The sequence below is a fragment of the Rattus norvegicus genome, chromosome 2, assembly GCF_021556685.1.
Source record: "Rattus norvegicus strain SHRSP/BbbUtx chromosome 2, alternate assembly SHRSP_T2T, whole genome shotgun sequence".
NCBI classification, from domain to species: Eukaryota; Metazoa; Chordata; class Mammalia; order Rodentia; family Muridae; genus Rattus; species Rattus norvegicus.
This window is the reverse complement of record NC_141535.1, coordinates 210,870,798-210,891,840: the sequence shown is the minus strand read 5'-3', so window position 1 is coordinate 210,891,840 and position 21,043 is coordinate 210,870,798.

Genomic DNA, 21,043 nt, shown 5'->3' with positions numbered 1-21,043 from the left:
TGCAATCTCACCAACATTGGAGGAGTGTTCCTCATTCTTCACATTCTTTCCAGCATCTGCTGTCACCTGTTTTTGATAAAGCCATTCTGATTAGTGTGAGGTGGAATCTCAAGGTTGTTTTGATTTGCATTTTTCTGATGATTAAGGATGTTGAGCATTTCTTTAGGTGCTTCTCAGTCATTCAATATTCCTCAGTGGAAAATTCTCTGCTTAGCTCTGTAGCCCATTTTTAAAAAATGGTTATTTAATTCTCTGAAGACTAACTTCTTGAGTTCTTGTATATTTTAGATATTAGCCCTCTATTGGATGTAGGATTGGTAAAGATCTTTCCCCAATCTGTTGATGGCCATTGTGTCCTATTGATGGTGTCCCTTGCCTTACAGAAGTTTTGTAATATTATGAGGTTCAATATTGGTTTTTGATCTTAGAGCATAAGTCACTGGTGTTCTCTTCAGGAAACTTCCCTGTGCCCATTTGTTTGAGGCTCTTCCCTACTTTCTTTTTTTATTAGTTTTAGTGTATCTGGTTTTATGTGGCAGTCCAAGATCCACTTGGACTTAAGTTTTGTACTAGGTGGTAAGAATGAATCAATTTCCATGCTGACCTCCTGTTGAACCAGCACCATTTGTTAAAAATGCTGTCATTTTTCCACTGGATGGGTTTAGCTCCTTTTTCAAAGATCAAGTGACCATACATGTGTGGGCTCATTTCTGTGTCTTCAGTTCTATTCCATTGACATACCTGCCTGTCTCTGTACTGGTAACATACAGTTTTTATCACTATTGCTCTGTAATCCAGTTGGAAGTTAGGGATGGTGATTCCCCCAGAAGTTCTATTATTCTTGAGGATAGTTTTGGCTATCCTGGGTTTTTTGATATTCTGAATGAATATGCAAATTGCTCTTTCTAACTCTGTGAAGAATTGAGTTGGAATTTTGATGGGGATTGCATTGAATCTGTAGATTGCTTTTGGCAAAATGGCCATTTTAACTATATTAATCTTGCCAATCCATGAGCATGGGAGATCTTTCCATCTTCTGGGATCTTCTTCAATTTCTTTGTTCAGAGACTTGAAGTTCTTGTCATACAGATCTTTCACTTGCTTAGTTTGAGTCACACCAAGGTATTTTATATTATTTGTGACTATTGTGAAGGGTATTATTTCCCTAATTTCTTTTTCAGCCCCTTTATCCTTTAAATAGAGAAAGGCTACTGATTTGTTTGAGTTAATTTTATATCCAACCACTTGGCAAAGGTTTTTTTTGTTTTGTTTTGTTTTTTTGTTTTTGTTTTTTTTTGTTTTTTTTTTCAGCTGTAGTTCTCTGGTGGAATTTTTGGGCTCACTTAAGTATACTATCATATCATTTGCAAATAGTTTGATTTTGATCTTTTCCAATTTGTATCCATTTGACCTCTTTTGTTGTCTAATTGCTCTGGCTAGGATTTCAAGTACAATAATTAATAAGTAGGGGGAGAGTGGGCAGCCTTTGTCTAGTCCCTAATTTTAGTAGGATTGCTTCAAGTTTCTCTCCATTTAGTTTGATGTAGGCTACTGGTTTGCTGTATATTGCTTTTACTATGTTTAGGTATGGGCCTTCAATTCCTGATCGTTCCAAGACTTTTATCATGACAGGGTATTGAATTTTGTCAAATGTTTTCTCAGTATCTAATGAGCTGATCATGTGGTTTTTATCTTTGTGTTTGTTTATATAATGGATTACATTGATGGATTTCCATGTATTGAACCATCCCTGCATTCCTGAGATGCAGCCTACTTAATCATGATGGATGGTCATTTTGATGTGTTCTTGGATTCACTTTTCAAGAATCTTTTTGAGTATTTTTGCATTGATATTCATGATGGAAATTGGTACGAAGTTCTCCTTATTTTTTAGGGTCTTTGTGTGGCTAGGTATAAGTTTAATTGTCACTGCAAAGAACAAATTGGGTACTGTTCCTTCTGTTTCTAGTTTGAAGAGTTTTGTTATTAGGTCTTCTCTGAAGGTCTGATAGAAATCTGTACTAAACTCATCTGGTCTTGGGCTTTGTTTGGTTGGGAGACTTTTAATGACTGATTCTATTTCTTTAGGGGTTATGAGACTGTTTAAATGGTTTATCTGATCCTGTTTTAACCTTGGTACCTGGTATCTGTCTAGAAAATTGTCTATTTCATCCAGATTTTTCAGTTTCATTGAGTATAGGATTTTGTAGTAGGATCTGAAGATTTTTTGGATTTACTCAATTTTTGTTGTTATGTCTCCCTTTTCATTTCTAATTTTGTTAATTTGGATACTGACTCTATGCCCTCTGGTTAGTCTGGCTAAGGGTTGATCTATCTTGTTGATTTTCTCAAAGAACCAGTGCCTGGTGTAGTTCTTTTTGTTTCTTCTTGGTTGATTTCAGCCCTGACTTTGATTATTTCCTGCTGTCTAGTCCTCTTGGGTATATTTGCTTCTTTTTGTTCTAGAGTTTTCAGGTGTGCTGTCAACCAGCTAGTGTATGCTCTCTCCAGTTAGTTTTTGGAGGCACTCAGAGCTATGCAATTTTTTTCCTTAGCATTGGTTTCATTTTGTGTCATAAGTTTGGGTATATGTGCCTTCATTATCATTAAATTCTAAAGAGTCTTCAATTTATTTCTTTATTTCTTCCTTGACCAAGTTATCATTGGGAACGTTGTTCAGCTTCCACGTGTCCTTTTTGTTGTTAATAAGACCAGCCTTATTCCATGGTGATCGGATAGGATGCATGAGATTATTTCTATCATCTTGTATCTGTTGAGTCCTGTTTTGTGACTGATTATATGGTCAGTTTTGGAGACGGTACCATGTAATGCTGAGAAGAAAGCAAATTCTTTTTTTTTTAGATGAAATATTCTACAGATGTCTGTTAAATCCATTTGGTTCATAACTTCTGTTAGTTTCACTCTGTCTCTGTTTAGTTTCTGTTTCCATGAATTGTCCATTGATGAGAGTGGGATGTTGAAGTCTCCCACTATTATTGTGTGATGTGCAACGTGTGCTTTGAACTTCAGTGAAGTTTCTTCTATGAATGTGGGTGCCCCTTGCATTAGGATCATAGATATTCAGAATTAAGATTCATCTTGGTAGATTTTTCCTTTGAGTATGAAGTGTCCTTCCTCATGTTTTTTTTTGATAACTTTTGGTTGAAAGTCAATTTTATTTGATATTAGAATGGCTATTCCAGCTTGTTTCTTGGACCATTTGCTTAGAAAATTTTTTCCTATCCTTTTACTGAGGAAGTGTCTGTCTTTGTCACTGAGGTGTGTTTTCTGTATGCAGCCAAATGCTGGGTCCTGTTTATGTATTCAGTCCATTTGTCTTTTTATTGAGCAATTGAGTCCATTGTTGTTGAGAGATATTAGGGACCAATGATTGGTATTTTCTATTATTTTGGTGTTAGAGGTGAAATTATGTTTATGTGGCTATCTTCTTTTTGATTAGTTGGAAGAAGATTACTTTCTTGCTTTTTCTAGGATGTAGCTTCTTTCCTTGTGTTGTAGTTTTCCATATATTATCCTTTATAGGGTTGGATTTGTCAAAAAGTATTGTGGTAATTTGGTTTTGTCGTGGAATATCTTGGTTTCTCCATCTATGATAATGCTGAGTTTTCCTGGATATAGTAGCCTTGGCTGCATTTGTGTTCTCTTAGGGTCTGTATGACATCTGCCCAGGATCTTCTGGCTTTCATAGTCTCTGTTGAGAAGTCTGCTGTAATTCTGATAGGTCTGCCTTTATATGTTACTTGATCTTTTTCTCTTATTTCTTTTAAGATATTCTTTCTTTGTTTAGTGCACTTGGTGCTTTGACTATTATGTGGTGGGAGGCATTTCTTTCCTGGTCCAATCTATTTGCAGTTCTTGAATGCTTATGGGCATCTCTTTCCCTAGGTTTGGGAAGTTTTCTTCTATAATTTTGTTGAAGATATTTACTGGCCTTTTAAGTTAGGAATCTTCACTCTTTTCTATACCTATTATCCTTAGGTTTGAACTTCTCATTATGTTCTGGATTTTCTGGATGTTTTGGGTTGGATCTTTCTGCATTTTGTATTTTCTTTTACTGTTGTTTCAATGTTTTCTATGGTATCTTCTTCCCCTGAGAGTCTCCCTTCTACCTCTTGTATTCTGTTGGTGATGCTTGTATGTATGACTCCTGATCTCTTTCCTAGGTTTTCTATCTCCAGGGTTGTCTCCCTTTGTGATTTCTTTATTGTTTTTATTTTCATTTTTAAATCCTGGATGGTTTTGTTCAATTCCTATAGTTCGTGTTTTCCTGTAGTTCTTTAAGGGATTTTTGTGTTTCCTCTTTAAGCACTTCTACCTGTTTACCTGTGTTATCCTGTATTTCTTTAAGGGAATTATTTATGTCCTTCTTAAAGTCTTCTAACATCATCATAAGATGTGATTTTAAATCAGAATCTTGCTTTTTAGGTGTGATGGGGTATCCTGGACTTGCTGTGGTGGGATACCTGGGTTCTGGAGATTCCAAGTGGCCTTGGTTTCTGTTGATCATGTTCTTGCACTTGCCTCTCGCCATCTGGTTATCTCTGGTTTTCCTGTCTTTAACAGTGGCCTGACCCTCCTCTAAATCTGTGTGTTAGCACTCATGGGATGCCATATCTCTCCAAGCAGGATCTGGGCACAGAGGGCTGTGGCTCAGGTTCAACTCTGGGTGCAGACAGAAATGTGAAACTATTTCTCTTAAACAGTGACTCCTCATTCCTTGCCCCACCACTCATACTTTCTCCTTCCCACCCCCACAAGCAGATACCATTTATTCTATGTTCTGACTCTGTAATACTTTATTCAGTTTATCATATAGCATTTGTCATTTTGCAGTGGCATAACTTCATGGAACCATTTCTGTGGTTGTCTCAGGTGCACATATCAATTGCACTTTTTTAATGTTAAATTATATTTCATGGTTGGGGATTTAGCTCAGTGGTAGAGCACTTGCCTAGCAAGCACAAGGCCCTGGGTTAGGTCCTCAGCTCCAGAAAAAAAATTATATTTCATTGTGTGTTCATGCCACATTTGTGGTTTTATGTTTATCCAAAAAGAGTTACACTTTATACATGCTAATCTTTCTTTAAATACATATGTGCAGATATTTTTTTGTGATTTTGTTTTTCAATTCCACTGTGTGTAGACCCAGAAGTGGAACTACTTGATCATATAATAATACATTTTAGTTTTTGAGCAACTATTGAGTTGCTTTCAAGAATGACTATAGTTTATGTTCTTGCCTTCAGTTATAGGAGTCCACTTTCTCCACATCCTCCACAAAGTTCTTATTTATTTGTTTGCATGTTTATTTCAATTTATTTGTTTGCTTATTTGATTACTTATTTATTTAATGGGATGCACCATAATAGGTGGAGTTTATATCTCACTGTGCTTCTCTGGTGACCAATCATGTTGCTTATCTTTTACAACTTTACATCTTTCACAAAATATTTTTTCAGTGCATTTGCTGATTTTTGGATTATAGTGTTTGCTTATATGTTGAATTTTACAAATTCTCTAATGTTATCGATGCTAATCCCCTGACTTTCAAATTGCCTGTTACTATTGGTAGATCTTGTGGAGCACAATTTGACTACTTTGTCTTTTGTTTCTTATACTTTTGTATTATAGTAAAAATTATGATTTCACTTATTTTTGTGAAGATTTTCTCTCTGCTTTTAAAAGAACATTCCTTTTTAGTTAACAGTAGGTTTTAAAATTAAGGCTTTGGTTCATTTTTAGCTACTGTTTGAATCTGGATTTGGTCAGGTTCAAAACTCATTCTCTTGCTTATGAATATAATTTTGTCACTATCATTGCTCAGGGAAGCTATTCTTTTCCTGAATGCTGTGTGAGTTACTTTTCTTCACTGTTAACAAAATACTGATGTGATAGATGGAGAGTTTATTTGGGTTCACATCTTCTGTAGTTTCTGTCCATCATGTTGGGAAGGACACAGTGTAGCAGTTTTTCAGAACACAACAAGACAGGAGGAAATAAGAAAGACTGAACTTCCTCTGGATTGTCCCTTCATTGCCTTAACCCTGCAGTTTCATGATGCTTTATAGTTCTACAGAATAAAGGAAGTCAAAACCAAAGCTAGTTTAAAACACATTGTTGGATACATAGAAGGGTAGTTACAAGATGAAGTCAGATTTTCTATCATCTCAAGATGCTACCTGTTATTATTCTTAGCTTTTGGTTGATGGAAGCTAGTGGTTTGCTAATTTAACGGATTCCAAAGGTTTTTATGTATTAGTCACAGGGTGTTAGTTCGAATTTAGACTTGTCAAGGACATTTTATTTAGAGGGTTAAAGTCAGCTCAGAAACTATTAGACTCTGGGCATGCAACATGCTAACCTCTACATATCACTGCAGTCCAAATCAGTCAGTCCTTCTTTGTAGACCTACAGTTTCTGTTCAGGAATTCCTATCCATATCATATTAAATCATAATCCACAAGAAGAGAATATACTTCTAGTAATTTATGTTCTTAAGAACTTTAAACTATTTTTATGACAGTGTGTGTGTCTTTAAGGTGTATTAAGTAGAGTTTGTTGAGTGTATTGGATGCGTATATTCATATTTCATCAGATTTCGAAAGGTAACACCCATTATTTTTGAGATATTCTCTTTGATCCAATTTCTTACTCTTCTTGAAATTCCACAGATCAACGCTGTCCTTGCTAGTTTTCCCAAGCTTCCTCAGTTTTTTTTTGACTTATCTTTAAAATATTTTGTTTGTGTCCCTCAGAACACAGTAAGAATGAAAATTCTTATTATCTTGTTTCCAACTTCACTGATTCTTCAGTCTATTCAAACATGTTTTTGAGTCCTTCCACCAAATTTCTCATTTCAGTTATATTGTTTATTTGAGCTGATTTACTTTTTACTTATTTTATTTTTTTACATATTTTATTCACTTTACATCCTGATTGGTGTCTCTGCTCCTATTCTGTCCCCCACAGTCTCTCCTCCCATGACCCTTCCCTATCTCCTCTGAGAGCGTGGAAGTTCACTCTGGGTATCCCCAACCAGGGCTAAGTGCTTTTCCCACCGAGGATAAACAAGACAGCTGAATTAGGGAAATGGATTTCACAGACAGGGAACAGCTTTAGGGATAGCTTCTGCTCCAATTGTTTGGGACCCACATGATGGCCCCGTGCACATCTGCTACATATGTGCAAGGGGTGGGGGAGTAGGTCCAATGCATGTATGTTTTTTGGTTGGTGGCTCAGTCTCTGAGAACTCCCAAGGGTTTCAGGTTAATTGCCTCTGTTAGCGTTCCTGTGGAGTTCCTATCTTCTGGTGGACCCGCAATCCTTCCTCCAACTCATTCATAAGTGTCCCCAAGCTCCATCCAATGTTTGTCTGAGTCAGCTGCTAGGTGGAGCCTCTCAAAGGACAGCCTTGCTAGACTTCTGGTGGGAAGCATAACAATATTATTAATAGTGTCAGGGATTTGTGCTTGATCATTGGATGGGTCACAAGTACTAGTTATTGCTTGGCCATCCCCTTGGTCTCTGCTCTATCTCTGGTCCCTGCATTTTTTGTAGGCAGGATAAATTTTGGGTCAAAAGTTTTGTGGGTGGTTTGGTGTCCATATTGCTCCCACTGGGGCTGGGCTTCTTGTCTGGCTACAGGAAATAGTCTCTACAAGTTCCATGTCCTCACTACGGTTAGTATTAGCTAAGGTTCCCTTGATTTTTGGAAGCCTCCCCTATCCCAGGTTTCTGACATGTCCTTAAGATGACCACAACTCTCCACCCTCAGTAATATCATTGACCCAAGAATTTCCATCTGTTTTCACTTTAGATGTTACTAAATTTTCTTTACTGGCAGTGTTTTCATTTTTGTTTCTATGTGAGTTTCTTGACTTTCTCCATCTTGAAATCTTTTATACATTATATTAAAACATTTTTTTCTAGATAGACTGCCAGGAGAAAAAAGGAGAAACAAATTAACTCAACTATGCTCATAATAACTTTATTCATAATAGCGAGAAACAGGAAACAACCTTGATATCCTTCAACTGAATAATGGAAAAAAAATGTGGTACATTGATATGGTAGAGTATTACTCAGCTGTTAAAAAAATGACATCTTGAAATTTTCAGGCCAATGGATGAAACTGAAAAATAAAAATCACCCTGAGTGGGGTAACTCAGACCCAGAAAGACAAATATGATATCTGTTTACATGTAAATGGATATTAGCTGTTAGGTAAATGACAATTGAGCTGCAGTCTACAGAGCCAGAGAGGTTAGGTAAAAAAAGAAAATGCTATGGGGCAAACATAAAGTAGATTTTGTGGGTGAACTTGGGGCAAATGGGGATGGGAGCAAGAGGAATCAGCTACTGGGGACAAGGGATAAAGGGAGAGAGCATGGAGCGACACAACTGAAATTGAGGTGACACTTGGGGTCTGTGGTATAAACCTCCTGGAATCTTTGAGGGTGACCTTAGGGAGGCAGTAATGGAGGATATGGAGTCTGAACTGCCCAACTTTTGTAGCTAGGTATGGCTTTCTTTGGTAGAACTGGGTTGCATTTGGTTGAGTTGTTGGCCAATGGGGTCCCATGGAGATCTCCGAACAACCCAGGCTGATGCTAGAATAGAATGTCACTTTCTGAAAACTGACAGCAGGGCCCGGTTGCTGAGGACATTTACAGAGCATATTGAATGTAGAAAGGTCAAACTGGTGTTTGCATGGGGCCTTCATCCTTACATTCTAGTCTCTTAGGTAGGAAAAGGTACTCTGCAGGCTACAGAAGAAGAAGCCTGAACACAACTCCAGCTATAACCTGTCCTGCCTACCTGAAAGATGTGCTGGGGCAATGGGGCATAGAACTCGTGGGACCGACTAATCAACGTTTGCTTTAATTTGAACCCATGCCATAAGAGGGAGCCGATGCCGTACACTGCCTGGATGTCTAGGAACCAGAGACTGGATAGCCCAGAGACCTAGGATAGAACATAACATGACTGGCAAATAATTCCTAATGATATCTATTATAGATTGGTGACTTGTCAGTCAGTACCCGAGAGGGTTCTTATGGCAGCAGATGGGAGAGGCGCAGAGACCCACAGCTGAACATTATTTGAAGACATCTAAATTTGAGTTCTCTTTCCCTTGGAGCTTCATAGGTGAGACCCTAAACCCTGTCCCCAGAGCCCTGTGCTGGAGACCAGGAAGCAGATTCCCCACCCAGCTGGAGATCTGAGCACCTTCTGGTACCAACCTGTGCTGGGAGCAAAGACCTGCTGCTGGACCCCATCCCACATAGCCCACACCAAAGTTGCAGCTCGACTCCCCAGGTATTCTAACACATCCAGCTTCACAGGTGATACCCTAAACTCTGCCCCAATATCCAGCACACCGAGAGCCCTGGTACCAAGGGACGAGGATTCTCCACCCACGCAACTTCCTGTTCCCACCTGTGCCAGGAGCAGAGCCCAGGCATCGGACCCGAACCCACACAGACAACACGCCAGTTGCAGTTCCACTTCCCAGGTATTCTGACACATCCAGGATCACAGAATCACAGGATCACAGTATCACAGGATCTCTGGATCATAGGCTCACAGGAAAGACCGGCTCCAGTCAGAGGCAGGGAGGCCAGATAACACCAGAGATAACCAGATGGTGAGAGGCAAGCATAAGAACATAAGGAACAGAAACCAATTTGACTTGGCAACATCAGAACCCAGCAACACAGGAAGTTCCAGATACCCTAACACACCTATAAAGCAAGATTCAGATCTACATTCTCATTTCATGAAGATGATAAACGGATTGTAAGAATCCAAGAACACATCAAAATGATCATCCACCATGATCAAGTAGGCTTCACCCCAGAAATGTAGGGATGGTTCAATATATGAAAATCCATCAATGTAATCCACTATATAAACAAACTCAAAGGAAGCCTTTGACAAAATACAATACCCATTCATGTTAAAAGTATTGGAGAGATCAAGAATTCAAGGTGCATACCTAAATATAATAAAAAGCAATATACAGCAAACCAATAGCCAACATCAAACTAAATGGAGAAAAACTTGAAGTAATCCCACTAAAATCAGGGAGAAGAGAAGACTGCCTACTCTCTCCCTACCTATTTAATATGGTAGTCAAAGTTCTAGCCAGAGCAATTAAACAACAGAAAGAGATCAAAGAGATACAAATTGGGAGGAAGTCAAGATATCACCGTTTGCAGATGATATGATAGTATACATAAGCAACCCCCAAAATTCTACCAGAGAGCTCCTACAGCTGATAAACAACTTCAGCAAAGTGGCTGGATATAAAATTAACTCAAACAAATCAGTAGCCTTCCTCTACTTACAGGATAAAAGGGTTGAGAAAGAAATTAGGGAAATAATATCCTTCATAATAGTCACAAATAATATAAAATACCTTGGTGTGACTCTGATCAAGCAAGTGAAATATCTGTGTGATAAGAACTTCAAATCTCTGGAGAAAGAAGTCAAAGAAGATCTCAGGAAATGGAACGATCTCCCATGCTCATTGGTAGAATTAATATAGTAAAAATGGCCATTTTGCAGAAAGCAATCTACAGATTCAGTACAATTCCCATCAAAATTCCAACTCAATTCTTCATAGGGTGAGAAAGAGCAATTTGCAGATTTTTTTCAGTATATCAAAAACAAAACAAAACAAAAAAACAAAAAAAATAACTCAGGATAGCAAAAACTATAAAAGAACTTCTGGAGAAATCATCATACCTGATCTCAAGCTGTATCACAGAGCAACTGTGATTACAAACTGCATAGTATTGGTATAGAGACAGACAAGTAGATTAATGGAATAGAATTGAAGACCCAGAAATGAACCCACACATCTATGGCCACTTGATCTTTGACAAAGGAACTAAAACCATCCACTGGGAAAAAAAGACAGCATTTTCAACAAATGGTGCTGGTTCACCTGGCAGTCTGCATGTAGAAGAATGCAAATTGATCCATTCTTATTTCTTTGTTCAAAGCTCAAGTCCAAGTGGATCAAGGACCTCCACATAAAATGAGATATACTGAATCTAGTAGGGGAGAAAGTGGGGAAGATCCTTGAATACTTGGCCACAGGGGAAAATTTCCTGAACAGAACATTAATTATTTATGCTTTAAGAACAATTGACAAATGGCACCTCATAAAATTGAAAAGCTTCTGTAAAGCAAAGGACATTGTCAGTAGGACAAAATGACTACCTACAGATTCGGAAAAGATATTTACCAACCCTACATCTGATAGAGGGCTAATATCCAAAATATACAAAGAACTCAATAAGGTAGACTCTAGAGAACCAAATAACCCTATTAAAAAGTTGAGTACAGAGCTAAATAGAAAATTCGCAACCAATTGAGGAATCTCAAGTGTCTGAGAAGCACTTAAATGTTCAACATCTTTAGTCCTCAGGAAATGCAAATCAAAACTACCCTGAGATTCCTCCTCACACCAGTCAGAATGGCTAAGATCAGAAAAGCAGATGACAGCAGATGTTGGCGAGGATGTGGGGGAAGAGGAACACTCCTCCATTGCTGGCGGGACTGCAGACTGGAAAAACCACTCTGGAAATCAGCCTGGTGGTTCCTGAGAAAACTGGAAATAGTTCTACCTGGGGACCCAGCTAAACCACTCCTGGGCATATATGCAAAAGATGCTCCAATGTATAACAAGGACACATGCTCCACCATGTTCATAGAAGCCTTATTTATAATAGCCAGAAGCTGGAAAGAACAACATAGGCTGGCCTAACCACCCAGTTCTCTCAGAGTCTAGACCACCAAAAAGTGTCTTTGGCGGGACCCATGGCTCCAGATACATATGTAGCAGAGGATGGCTTTGCCTGACAGCAATGGAAGGGGAGGCCCTTGGTACCTGGCAGACTTGATGCCCCATCGTCGAGGGATGCTGGAGTGGTGGATTTCAGAAAGTATGGGTGGGTGGGGGAACACTCTCATACAGGCAAAGTGGGGGAGGGTGGATGTGGGATGTGTGGTTGGTGGAGGGGTAATCAGGAAGTGGGATATCATGGGCTGGGGGGGGTTGCTGGAGGGAGTAACCAAGAAGTGGAACATCATTTGAGATGAAATGAATGGAACGATTAATAAAAAAAGTAAAGAAATTAAAAATAAAGAAAATGCACAGATGCTTTCTGGGCATCGTTTTCTAAATGCAACACTATGCATAGCACACACATGTACTAGATAGAAGTGGTCAAGAAATGAGGCAGTAGTTCTCAACCGGTGGGTCTCAACCCCTTTGGGCTTGAACGACCCTTTCACAGGGGTCCCATATCAGAAATCTTACACATCAGATATTTACATTATTATTTATAACAGTAGAAAATGTAAAGTTATGAGGTAGCCATGAAAATAATTTTATGGTTGGGGGTCATCACAGCATGAGGCCTGTCTTAAAGGATGGCAACATTAGGAAGGTTGAGAACAACTGATTTAATGCATACAGGAAGATGGGCATAGATTACATGCAAATCGTATATTATTATAAGGACTCAAGTATCCATAGATTTGGGCATCCAGTGGGGTGTTACAATCTATCCTTAAGGGATACAGATTGATAGTGACTCCCACATCACCTTTTCCATAGTAGAATGAGTACAGACATAATTTTTCGTTATATAGGCCCCATTTTCATATATACCATCATGTACATTACCATGAGTTGATGTCGCTTAGTGTTAGGCTCTTTCTAGTATTTTACTATAAGAAATATATCAAAAAATGTACAAAAGCATTATTATAACTTTTGGTTTATTTCTTCCTATTATTTCTGAGAAATAAATTTCAAGTGTATACGAGATGATATTTTCAAAGGCTATTATCTCTTTCCATTTCTCAGAGCTGAAATAAAATTGCTTTCACAGACGCACTATATAGGACTCTGCATCCTTTACCGTCCTGCCAGTCCTGAATATTCACGTTTTTAAAAAAATTCATCTTTAGTAGATGTTCTGTGGATTTGATTTGCTTTCCTAAGACTCTTCATGAGATTCATTTTAGGATTATTTGTTTTTTTTGATGACTTTCAAAGCTCTTGTTTCGCTCCCTTTGTTCGTTAGCTTCCTTGTGAAGGGATGCCCTGTTACTTTAAACACTTTCCCCTCTTTTGGGACCCAAGTAGACACATTTCGAGCAGAAGAGTGATAGATAATCAGATACATTTCCTCTTTTTGCTTAGCTCTGTAAAACATTTTGAACAAAACATATGGGAAGAGACTTAAGCATATTTACACAGTACGCCGCTCACATGTACTGCCTCTCTCCCATTTTAAATAAATTAAATTAAAAGTTTTAGCTGCCAAGTGGCACAGACTGGCAATATATACATACTCCCTAGTTACACAACAGACAAGCAGCTAACGTCACGATTTATGTATGTGTGCTCAATTAGAAACGAGTCTAGTGCCAAGTTAATCACAAATTTGCCATAAACTAAAGTTCATTACTGTTGCATGAGAAGAAATATTGAATAGAACTGTTTACATTTGTCCTGGTTTCTTCCAAATAAGGAAGGGAATTGCAGGAGGCATTTTTTTTTTTTTGTAGGTAAAACTACCGTTTATTGGATGCTAGCCAGGCGCTCACCACTTTTAAATACTCGATCTATGCTCAGTGATTGTATCTTCACCACAACTCACAAGGTGCTCGATGTGTTCAACCCCATTTTATGTACAAGAAGTTGAGGCTTGACATGTTCAAATGACTTTCACAAGGTAATTTAGTGAGTAAGTGAGTTCATCCTAGACAGCTGGTCTTTGCCTCTTATAGAGGTAACTTTTTATACAGGCGTCTGGCTAAAAGCAGAGACATCTTTTAGATAATTCACTTACCCTACTCCTTCAGTAGGCTAAACACTGCAATCAACTTACAGAGAAGAAAGATAAAGTAGGGCGCTTTAACTTATAAAATAAACAGACGTAAGTACTTTGGAAAAGGCAGAGGATTCTATGGAAACAGAAAGGAAACAAGATAAGCTCAAGATCTGGGATATGAAGCCTTGAGGGACCCAATTACACAGTGGCCTTGTCCATTTCCTCAGAGGTTTGGGGGTATCCTGAAGTGCAGCATTCTGGGTAGGTACAACTTTCAGTACCTCTCGTTGTAACAGGCCACAAGATCTCAGTAGGCCCCCAGACGTTAGCACAACTGATGCCATGAGAGAAGTAACATTCAGGCTGTAAAACTCATTACATAGACAGTATCATCAACCAAAATAAAAACTAGGAACTAATCCATAACGTCCATAGCTTGTGAATGTACTAACAGTGCTTGTTGGCTTATAAAGTTCTACTTCTGACTAAATGTTCTTACTAACTGAAGTATGGCAACACAGGACCTGTTTGTTTGTGCTTATAAACCTCACCCCAAGAAAGGCTTGGGGCACCCTAGGACCCTGAACATCCAATATAGTTGCTAATAAAGACAGCTAATGAAGACTTTTTTTTTATCTTAAACCTATTTCCTTGTGGTCTTCTTTGGTGGATGCCCCAAGTGCTGGATAGTTTTATGTCAAGTTGTCACAAGCTAAGTCATCTGAAAGGAGGAAACCTTAATTAAGAAAATGCTTCTGCAAGATTGACAGATGCCAGCATTCCAGGCAGGCCTCTAGCGTGTGTGTAGGGGATGCTCTTAATTAGTGATTGATGAAGAAGGGCTCAACTCATTTTGGATGATGTCATCCCTGGGCTGGTGGTTCTGGCTTCTGTAAGGAAGTAGATTGAGCAGGCCATAATATTTCATTGTAGCAATAGAAACTCTAAGGTAATCTACAACCTCATTAGTTTTGTATTGAAATCTTTATGTGTAACTGAGCAAAGCCCTCAGTTTCCCGTGTTATGGAGAGAAACACATCAACCAGATTCTACAGGGATCTGGAACATGATCCAGATCCAGTGTCCTAACCTGTGAGGTACCACTCGGTGATGCAGATGGTCATCACAAAGAGTTTGGCGGCAGGGGATGATTTCTGAGTGCACTACAAAAAGTTAACTTACAAGAAAACAAATAATGACTCTGGAGCCTTTCTGGAAGGGTTTGCTCATGGTAATATCTCATTGGGGCGTGACTTCTGAATATACAACATAAACGCTTTGCACTGTATATGGTGCTATAAACACTGCTTCAAAAACCTCAACTCAGATTTTAGATGATGGTATGTTATCAATTCTAGGGCTTTTTGTTATACATGCAAAGTATTCTGCTTTTACAGAAAGCGAATGGTTTAATTACAGAATATGAAGATACCCAATATTTTCTCACTGTCTTTTCTCAGTGCCTTAGGTATCAAACTCTATACCGTCAGGTTTATAGTGTGAAGACATTGGATTGTTGCAGATTCTTTAAGAAAAAGTCCACACGCCAGTGTTTCCAGTCTCTCAGAGGGAAGCTCACTTTCTCCCTGGGATTTCAATATCTTATTTTTCTTACTATTACTCATTGACGTGGTGGCGTGTCTCTTCTACTATGAATATTTGAGACCATGGACTCTCCATACACATCAACACTACAAATGTTGCCTCAGAACCTGTCCGCATGACCATTCATCCCATCCCCACCTTCAGAGAAGTGCTTGGGTTTCCATACTGGATATGGTTCTACATGATGGGCATAGCACATTCCCAGATATACACATTCTCCCATATCAACAGAGCTTTTGAAGCTCATTGCCAAATCAAACTACATTTGAGCAATATAGGTTCTTAAAAATCACAACCTTACTTCTTGTGCCAATTGAATACAATCTTTTTCTTAGTCTTTGAGCCACCAATATAAATGTAGCTATTATCACACATTCTTGAGCATAATTCCCTTCTTTTTCTTACCTTCGTGAATATTTTGTTTGGCCACCTCCCAGATTTTCAATCCTTCTTTTAATAACAATGCAAAAGGCATGGGTTTTATGTAGCCAATGATATTTATTAATAAAGGATCTTGAAATGTGAACTGTTTAAGACTCCTTTCTATGCAAATGCACATTGAGATGGAAACTTCAGTCTTCTGTGCCAAGCAATCCTTGCTTTTCAACCTCTGTGTTAAACAATACTGATTTGACACTTAGCTCCTTGCTCCAGGAAATACCTGCTCCTCGATGATAAGACTTGAATCTGGCAGAGATTACTTACCCAGACATACAGCCTGGGGATCAAGACCTCTTTCAAGGTTCCTTCTCACTGTGCCACCAATCCAAGTTTACTGTTTCCTCATATCTGCAGACTCTTAACTCCTCTCTCACTTGCAAGACCTACCTGAAGTTATCCCATCCTATAAACCTTATAAGCATTAGTCCCTCATGTCTTCCTTATTTGCTTAGACACACCAAGTCTCTATTGAGGCAACGCTGGTCTTCATAAAGTATAATCTAAGAAATTTATCTTTCCTGGACCAGTAGTTATGGTGGGGATCTTTTGAGAATAGAGCAAGTCAAAAATCCTCTCGAATCTCACAGGGTGTGTAGTCTCAGGAGCTGACCCCTGATATTTCCAGTCTTGATTCTCAGGGGTGGAGATCCCTGGAGCTTCCTTTCTGACTGCAGTCAATTGAAAAGGTAGTTCCATGTGGTAGAGCTATAATTTCTTTTATTTTTAACTACCAAATGTCTCGTAGGAATAAGAACCTCTTTTTATAAATTTATTTATTTTTTTTATTTTTACACTCAAGATTTTATTCCCATCCTGACTGTTTATCCACCCCCTATTTCACATCCCATACCTCCCCCCAGTCACCTCAAGGATGTCCCCATTCCCACCTCCCATCCCCACAACATCAAACCTCCCCACTCCCTGTGGTCTCCAGTCTCTTGAGGGTTAGATGTATCTTCTCTGACTGAACCCAAGCCCGAGAGTCCTCTGCTATATATGTATTGGGGCCTCATATCAGCTGCTGTATGCTGCCTGGTTGGTGATCCAGTGTCAGAGATCTCAGGGATCCAAGTTAATTGAGACTGCTGGTCCTCTTACAGGGTCCCCCCTCTCTGCTTTCTCCAGCTTTTCCCTAAGAAATTCTTGTATAGAAATCTTCTGCTGATTTGGTGAGATAAAGCTGTCATGTGACTAAAGAAATTATGTCTGTGTTCTTGCTGATTAATTTATTTAAGATCATCAAACAGATAAGTTTGATAAGACTATACCTTGACGGGTTCAGAAAAACTTATTGACAGCTTCTTTTTTTTTCTTTTTTTCCTTTGTGTGTGTGTATATGTGTGTATGTGTGTGTGTGTGTGTGTGTGTGTGTATGTATATACCCCATTTATTTATGTTTGTGTGTGTGTATGTATGTATGTACATACCCCATTTATTTATGTGTGTGTGTGTGTGTGTGTGTGTGTGTGTGTGTGTGTGTGTGTGGTGGTGGTGGTGATGTCATGTGCCATGGTGCCTGCATGTAGGTAAGAGGACAAATTGTTGTTTCCTTTCATTGTAGTTTCTGGAGATCCAATCAAAGGCTGTATTGACAGCTTATTAACAGACAAACATTCCCCTTTGTGATTTGTTGAAGTCTTATGATACTTGACTGTGTGTTTTGTTTAACATACTATAGCCAGAGTAAAGGCAAGTTCTAACTAACTTTAGGTAGGGTATTTTTATATTAACTCGACTATGCTAAGGATAGCTGATAGGAACTGCATTTGGATGTGTCTTTAGAGTATTTATGGAAGGAACTGGCATTTGGATTGGTAGACTGAGTACAGTGAGACACACCTCCCTGATAACAAATGAGCCTCATCCAATTTTTTGGGAGCCTTAATAGGACAAAGGTGACAGAGAAACAAATTGCCTTTCTCTTGATGAGTTAGGACATCCATCTTCTGCTTGCAAACTGGGCATGGCTAGGTTTAGGCTTTAGACTCAAGGCTGCTATTATACCATCAGCTCTTCTGTTTTCCAAAAATTCGAATTTGAATTTGAACTACTGCTCATTTCCTAGGTCTGTGTATCACAATGCATTGGGTTTCTCAACCTCTATAATCATGTGAATCTATCTTGTATCTTTATCCTTAATATCTGTCTGTCTGTCTGTCGGTTCATCTGTCTACCCATCCACACATCTATCTGTCTGTCTGTGTCTGTCTGTCTATCTATCTATCTATCTATCTATCTATCTATCTATCTATCTATGTATCTATCATCCACCCATCTATCTGAGTTGTAGTTCATTTCCTTATCCACGTAAGAGGCATAATTTCACAAATGACAGTTTATAAGTAGAATACTGGCTTGGTATGCTCTTAACTTAAACAGAATTACTCACCTGAATGGAGCATCTGAAGGGAATGGTCTGCAGGTATGAGTGGCATAAAATTAAACAAAATGAGCCCTTTGAAAGGAAGTGCCTTTTCAAAATTGATACTTTCAAAGTTCCTTAGTCAAGGCAAACAGGAGATGAAACTAAGGGAGTGGAGGGGTGTTGCTGTAAAATTATAAAAAACAAAAAGCTCTCTTTTACCCCCACTAGGTCCAGCACCACAGTGCCCCAAGACATCTGGTAGATATCTTCATCTCAGCCAGCAAAGCCTCTCACCCACTATGCTCTATCCTATATCACACTGCTGAAGGCTTCTCTCTGAGCCTGGCAGCAATCTCTCTACCCATCTAGTTCCCAAGGCATGTTGCTACCATGCCAGAAATAGACATCCCAATTCCGTGGCAACTTAGTGTCCCAGCTGCCACATACTCTCTTAGACTTGAATCGCCACAAGAAAGAACACACAACACAATAACCTCTGATCCAATTGATAAGATATAATTGCCCACTTAAACATACAAAGCCCTGTACACATCCATCCCTTAAGAATATTCATAACAACCTGTAAAGGTACAGAGTGGAATCTTTTTTTTCCTTTTCTTTTTTTCGGAGCTGGGGACCGAACCCAGGGCCTTGCACTTACTAGGCAAGCGCTCAGAGTGGAATCTTAACATCAGCCTCCATGTTCTCTTGGTGGCTTCTCCACTCTTCCATTCCAGTCTCTTCCTCTTTCATCAAACTTTTCTCCTGCTCATCCTTTCTTCTCATCCAATGACAGGCCTCATTCTATCTTGTATCTGCCTTCACCTGTATGACATCCTATAGAGGGGTATCCCCATTTTAGATGTATTTCTCTAGAGTCTCTTGACCTAAAACCTGACTATAATGTCATTGTCATCGTCATTGTCTTCGTTGTCATCGTTGTTGACTTCTTCTTCTTCTTCTTCTTCTTCTTCTTCTTCTTCTTCTTCTTCTTCTTCTTCTTCTTCTTCCTCTTCTTTCTCCTCCTCCTCCTCACCTTCCCCCACTTCCTTTTTCTTTCTCCTCCTCCATTACTACCACCTTCTCCTTCCTCCTCTCCATTATGGGACCTTGGTCACCTTATTCCCTATTCTTCCTGACTAATCTCCTTTCATTTCTAACTAAAGGGATACCTGAACCATTTCCAATGTTTTCTAAGGTTAAACTTACTTCAAAATAGGTGAATTTCTGGCTTTAAACCCTGGTATTTAAATAAAGAGCCACTGTGAAGTGCTTTCTAAACCTATACAAAAATAGAGACAGAAATTTAAAAGCAAAGCCAATCCAGAATTATTCTAAGAAGCTTGAATTTGGAAAATTATGCTTTATATTAAATTAGTTCTTAGGCTAAAGCCAGAGTCTCAGAGGCAAACACTATTAGATGGAAAACTGAGAGTGGGAAGGTTCAGAGCATGACCTAATAGACCCATATCGTAGAGGAGATTAGAAAGTTGTAGAAGCTGAGGTTGGAGAGCAAGTGCTTCGAGGGCCCTCCCTCAAAGACTCTTCTGTGAAGATAGATTGTGCTGTAATCTCTTCCTACAAGCAAAGGAAGGACAGATCTATTGGCGACTTCAAGAACATGCCCTTTAGTCCTTTATACAGCATTAGGAACAGATCTGGAGGCAGATGTGACCCCAAGTCTATCTTTATTCTCTTTGAGCAGCCCTAAGCCAGAACCAGGGGATTTTCTATGAAAGCAGAGGCAGGGATGAAAACTCTCACTGCTGCTTGGCCTCTATTCATTCGGTATCTTTCAATCACCTAGACACAATCGGAGTAAGGTTTGATGCAAGGTGGTGACCTTCTAGATAAAGCAGTTGGGTGTTTATCATTCATAAACATAAAGAATAATAGAAATATAATTGTGCTGTGACAAGTAAGAAACCTAAGAATAAAATAAAGCAGGTGGACCATGAAAGGGTCCTGAAAGGAATCCTGGTGTTCATTTCCCATTTTTATTTTCAAATACATAAGGAACAGATTTTTCAGATATTAAAGGACAGTGCGACAAATTGTTTATTGAAATCATACATTCTGACACTGCAGTGAAGTCTTTGTCTTGGGAACTAATCATTTCTACACTTCCCTTCTTTTCATTTAGAATTGTCATTTTTAAGCTTTTAACCCAATAATATTTTCTCTTTTATGATATCATAATTTTAAACTAATTAAGAAGGTACAGAATACAAAAATGAAGTATTTAGATTAAGTAACCTACTTCTTGTCTCTCAAAATCCTGAAGACTCTCATAATTACCCTCACATAGTAGCTAATTTGAATACTGATGTGTTATAGTATAGTGTCTCTGTGTCTTTGTTTCTTAAATAAAGCTCACAAAATCTTTTGAATATAGCAGTATTACAGCAAAATTCCACTTATCATGGTCAGAGTGATTTATTATGTTTTCCCCTAAAGTATATACAAGTTAAGTCCCAGCCATTATAGCAATGGTGTTAGCAGGTGAAGATTTGGACAGTGGTAGGCTCATTAGTGTTTCTCCCTCCTAGGGGAGGTTAGTAGCCTTAGGACTGTTGTTCTTAACCTTCCTAGTGCTGAGACCCTTTAATGCAGCTCCTCATGTTGTGCTGAACCACAACCATAAAATTATTTTCATTGTTTCCTCTTAACTATAATCTTGCTAATATTATGGAGCATAATGTAAATATGTGTGTTTTCTGATGGTCTTAGATCACCCTACCCTCCAAGAGGTCCT